This window comes from Galeopterus variegatus, unplaced genomic scaffold (genome assembly GCF_000696425.1).
Source record: "Galeopterus variegatus unplaced genomic scaffold, G_variegatus-3.0.2 Scaffold2425, whole genome shotgun sequence".
NCBI classification, from domain to species: domain Eukaryota; kingdom Metazoa; phylum Chordata; class Mammalia; order Dermoptera; family Cynocephalidae; genus Galeopterus; species Galeopterus variegatus.
Window position 1 is genome coordinate 40,693 of NW_007728536.1, and position 6,529 is coordinate 47,221.

A 6,529-nucleotide genomic window follows, 5' to 3' on the forward strand; every position below is an offset into this window, starting at 1 on the left:
GAAAACAAAACCTAGCAACCAACAACATAAAATGCCCAATTCTTACCACCAATAAAATATTATCAGGGCCCTGAGGCACCTACACCAGAGCAGGTAGGTGCCACTGCAGGACTCCCAGCCCATGCCAGTCCCTATGGCCCAGAGAGGCCTGAGCCCACAGGCACCGAGGCAGCCATGCCAAATTGGCAGTCCCTGCAGGATCCTAGCCAGACATTAGGGTCAAACGAGTGGACCATGAAATCCCCTGCCACAATGACTAAACACCAAAGGAAAGATACCAGAAATATAAAAAATCAAGAAAGTACAACCCCACCAAAGGGTAATAGTAACTCTTGAGCTCTAGACCCTATAGAACAGGAAGTCCTTGAAATGACCGACAGGGAATTTCAAGCAACGATTCTAAGGGAACTAAATGAGATACAAGAAAACTCAGTTAGACAACACAATGAAATGAGAAAAAGTATACAGGACGCGAAAGAAGAAATGTACAAAGAAATCAATGACCTGAAAAAGAATTTCGAAGAGCTTGTGGAGCTGAACAATTCATTCAACGAAATAAAAAATACAACAGAGAGTTTAACCAGCAGGATAAAAGAAGCAGAAGAGAGAATTTCTGACCTTGAAGATGGGCTGTTTGAAATAACACAGGCTGACAAAAAAAAAAGAATTAAAAACATTGAAGAAAATTTAAGAGAGATAACAGACAACATTAAGTGCTCAAATATCGAATCATGGGTATTCCAGAAGGGGTGGAAAAGGAAATGACATTGAAAACATATTTAACAAAATAATGGCAGAAAACTTCCCAGGTAGAGTGAAAGACACAGATCTTCGGATTCAGGAGGTTCTAAGATCCCCAAACATATTCAACCCGAAAAGGTCCTCTCCAACACATGTCAAATTGGCAAAACTCAAAGACAAAAAGAGAATCTTAAAAGCTGCAAGAGAGAAGCATTAAGTCACCAATAAGGGAACCCCAATCAGACTAACATCAGACTTTTCCTCAGAAACCCTAAAAGCCAAAAAAGAATGGGATGATATATTCAAAATACTAAAAGACTAAGATTGCCAGCCAAGAATACTTTACCCGGCAAGGCTATACTTCTGAAATGAAGGACAAATAGTATATTTCTCAGACAAACAAAAACTGTAGGAGTTCACTACCACACAACCAGCCTCACAAGAAATTCTTAAAGGAGTACTGGGTTTGGTACCTGAAAAACAACCACCACTGCCATAAATACTCAAGAAAAAACAAAACCCACTAGTAAAATTAAAATGCTAATAATAAAGAGAAAAATAAGTTTATCTACCACCCCAAGAAATCAGCAACCACAGAAGACAAACAGTAAATCAGAAAGAAAGGAAAAAAAGATATTTAAGACATCCAAACAAAAATCAATAATATGCTAGGAGTAAATCAACACCTTTCAATAACAACTCTTATTGTAAAAGAATTAAATTCCCCACACAACAGATACAGACTGACTGACTGGATTAAAAAGGCAGACACAGGGCCGGCCCGGTGGCGCACTGGATAGTGCGCCGCTTGGGAAGTGCGGCGGCACTCCCGCCCGAGGGTTCAGATCCCACATGCAGACCGGTTCCCTCTCACTGGCTGAGCGAGGCGCGGGAGCGACACCGAGGGTTGCGATCCCGTTGCCGGTCCCCGGTCCGGTACGGGGGCAACACTGAGGGTTGCAATCCGTTGCCGGACACAAAAAAAAAAAAAAAGGCAGACACAACTGTCTGCTGCCTTCAAGAGACTCACCTCACCTGTAAAGACACACATCGACTAAGAATGAAAAGATGGAAAAAGATATACCATGCAAATAGAAATGAAAAGTGAGCTGAAGTAGCTATTCTTATATCAGATAAAATAGACTTTAAACTGAAAACCATAAAAAGAGATAAAGAAGGCCACTATATAATGATAAGAGGATTTATCCATCAAGAATACATAACAATCATAAAAATATACACACCCAATGTCAGAGCAGCCAGATTTATAAGGCAAACACTATTAGACCTAAAGAGTGAGATAGACATTAATACCAAATAGCAGGGGACCTGAACATGCCACTCTCAATATTGGACAGATCATCTGGGCAAAGAATCAGTAGAGAAACACAAAATCTAAACAACACTTTAGACCAATTGGACTTGGCAGATATCTATAGAACATTCCATGCAACAACCTCAGAATATTCATTCTTCTCATCAGCACACGGAACATACTCCAGGATAAATCACGTTAGGTCACAAATCAAGTCTCAACAAATTCTAAAAAATTGGAATTATTCCATGTATTTTTTTTAGATCACAATGGATTAAAATTAGAAATCAATAATAAACAAAACTTAGGAAACCATACAAACACATAGAAATTAAACAGCATTCTCCTTAATGGCATATGGGTCCAAGAAGAAATTAAACAGGAAATCAAAAAATTTATTGAAACTAATGAAAATAATGATACATCATACCAAAACCTGTGGGATACTGCAAAAGCAGTACTAAGGGGGAAATTTATCGCATTAAATGCTTACTTCAGAAGAAAGGAAAGATGGCAAGTAAACAACCTGACACTTCATCTTAAAGAACTAGAAAAACAATAACAATCCAAACCCAAAGTTAGTAGATGGAAAGAAATAATTAAGATCAGAGCAGAACTTAATGAAACAGAAACCCAAAAAACAATACAAAAGATCAATGAATCAAAAAGTTGGTTTTTGAAAAGATAAATAAAATTGACAAACCATTAGCAAGGACAACTAAAAAAAAGAAGAGAGAAGACCCAAATAACAAAAATTAGAAATGAAAAACTCATACCTCAGAAATACAAAGAATCATTTGAGACTACTATAAACAACTAAATGCCAACAAACTTGAAAATCTGGAGGAAATGGATAAATTTCTGGACACACAAACTACTAAAACTGAGCAAAGAAGATGTAGAAAAACTGAACAGACCAATAACAATAAACAAGACTGAAGCTGTTATCAGAGGGCTCACAACAAAGAAAAGCCCAGGACAAGATGGGTTCACTGCAGAATTCTACTAAACCTTCAAAGAGGAATTGATAACAATTCTCTACAAACCATTCCAAAAGACTGAAACAGAGGCCATTCTCCCAAACTCATTCTTTTTTTTTTTTTTCCTTTTTGTCTTTTTTCGTGACCGGTAACGGGATCGCAACCCTCGGTGTCGCGCCCGCACCGCGCTCAACCAGTGAGCGGACCGGTCTCTATATGGGATCTGAACACTCGGCGGGAGTGCCGCCATAAAATGCATTAAAGAATTAAATATACACCCTGAAACAATAAAACTCCTTAAAGAAAACATAGAGGAAACACTCCAGGAAGTAGGATTGGGTACAGACTTCATGAATATAACCCCAAAAGTACAGTCAACCAAAGGAAAAATTAAAAAATGGGATTATATTAAACTAAAAAGCTTCTGCACAGCAAAAGAAACAATTAACAGAGTTAAACTCGGCGGGAGTGCCGCCACACTCCCAAGCACCGCACTCTACTGAGTGCGCCACCGGGCCTGCCCCCAAACTCATTCTGTGAAGCAAACATCACCCTGATACCAAAACCAGACAAAGATACCACAAAAAAAGAAAAGTACAGGCCAATATCTTTGATGAATATAGATGCAAAAATCCTCAGTAAAATACGAGCTAACAGAATACAGCAACATATACACAAAATTATACACCATGATCAAGTGGGCTTCATCCCAGGGATGCAAGTTTGGTTCAACATACACAAAACAATAAATGTGATACACCACATCGATAAAATCAAAGGCCATATGATCATCTCTATAGACGCTCAAAAAGCATTTGACAAAATTCAACATTGGTTTATGATAAAGATTCTCTACAAGTTAGGTATAGATGGAAAGTATCTCAGCATAATTAAAGCCATATATGATAAGCCCACTGCCAGTATCATCCTGAATGGGTAAAAGCTGAAAGCTTTTCCCTCCAGAACAGAAACTAGACAAGGATGCCCACTCTTACCACTCCTATTCAACATAGTGTTGGAAGTACTAGCCAGAGCAATCAGAGAAGAGAAGGAAATAAAGGGCATCCAGATTGGAAAAGATGAAGTCAAACTGTCCCAGTTTGCAGATGACATGATTCTACATATGGAACAGCATAAACCCTCTACAAAAAAACTCTTAGAGTTGATAAATGATTTCAGCAAAGTTGCAGGATACAAAATCAACACACAAAATTAGGTAGCATTTCTATACTCCAATGGTGAACATGCAGAAAAAGAAATCAAGAAAGCTAGCCCATTTACAATAGCCAGCAAAAAAATAAAATACTTAGGAATAAAGTTAACCAAGGATGTGAAAAGTCTCTACAATGAGAACTACAAACCACTGTTGAAAGAAATTAAAGATGACACAAGAAGATGGAAAAATATCCCACGCTCTTGGATTGGAAGAATTAACATTGTGAAAATGTCTACACTACCCAAAGTGATCTACACATTCAATGCAATCCCCATCAAAATTCCAATGACATTTTTCTCTGAAATGGAAAAAACTATCCTAACATTTATATAGAATAACAAAAGACCACAAATAGCAAAAGCAATTCTGAGCAAAAATAAATAAATAAATAAAGCTGAAGGCATACATGACTTTAAACTACACTACAAAGCTATAATAACCCAAACAGCATGGTACTGGCATAAAAACAGACATGCAGATCAATGGAATATAATAAAGAATCAAGTAATCAACCCACACACCTACAGCCATCTGATCTTTGACAAAGACACCAAGTCTACACACTGGGGAAGAGACTGCCTCTTCAGCAAATGGTACTGGGAAAACTGGATATCCATATGCAGGAGAATGAAACTAGACCCATACCTCTCACCATATACCAAAATCAACTTAAAATGCATTAAAGAATTAAATATACACCCTGAAACAATAAAACTCCTTAAAGAAAACATAGAGGAAACACTCCAGGAAGTAGGATTGGGTACAGACTTCATGAATATAACCCCAAAAGTACAGTCAACCAAAGGAAAAATTAAAAAATGGGATTATATTAAACTAAAAAGCTTCTGCACAGCAAAAGAAACAATTAACAGAGTTAAAAGACAACCCACAGAGTGGGAGAAAATATTTGCAAAATATACATTTTACAAAGGATTAATATCCATAATATACAAGGAACTCTAACAACTTTACAACAAAAAAACAAGCAACCCAATTTAAAAATGGGCAAAGGAGCTAAATAGTCATTTCTCAAAGGAAGATATATGAATGGCCAACAGACACATGAAAAAGTGTTCAATATCACTCAGCATTTGGGAAATGCAAGTCAAAACCACACTGAGATACCATTTCACTCCAGTTAGGATGGCTAATATCCAAAATATTTAGAATGGTAAATGCTGGCATGCTTGCAGAGAAAAAGGAACCCTCCTACTCTGTTGGTGGGACTGCAAAATGGTGCAGCCTTTATGGAAAATGGTTTGGAGGTTCCTCAAACAATTACAGATAGATCTACCATATGATCCAGCTATTCCACTGCTGTCTACATATGGAACAGCATAAACCCTCTACAAAAAAACTCTTAGAGTTGATAAATGATTTCAGCAAAGTTGCAGGATACAAAATCAACACACAAAATTAGGTAGCATTTCTATACTCCAATGGTGAACATGCAGAAAAAGAAATCAAGAAAGCTAGCCCATTTTTTGTATACCTGTATTCCTTTTGTATACCTGTAAAAAGTGTTTACTGCAGCACTTTTTACAATAGCCAAGAGTTCGAACTAGCCCAACTGTCCATCATCAGATGAGTGAGTATGGATAATGTGGTATATCTACACAATGCAATTCTATTCTGCTATAAAAAAGAATGAAATTACCATTTGCAGTAACATGAATGGACTTAGACAAAATTTTATTAAGTGAAATAAGTCAGGCACAGAAAGAGAAATACTACATGTTCTCACTTATTTGTGGGGCAAAAAAATAAAATACTTAGGAATAAAGTTAACCAAGGATGTGAAAAGTCTCTACAATGAGAACTACAAACCACTGTTGAAAGAAATTAAAGATGACACAAGAAGATGGAAAAATATCCCACGCTCTTGGATTGGAAGAATTAACATTGTGAAAATGTCTACACTACCCAAAGTGATCTACACATTCAATGCAATCCCCATCAAAATTCCAATGACATTTTTCTCTGAAATGGAAAAAACTATCCTAACATTTATATAGAATAACAAAAGACCACAAATAGCAAAAGCAATTCTGAGCAAAAATAAATAAATAAATAAAGCTGAAGGCATACATGACTTTAAACTACACTACAAAGCTATAATAACCCAAACAGCATGGTACTGGCATAAAAACAGACATGCAGATCAATGGAATATAATAAAGAATCAAGTAATCAACCCACACACCTACAGCCATCTGATCTTTGACAAAGACACCAAGTCTACACACTGGGGAAGAGACTGCCTCTTCAGCAAATGGT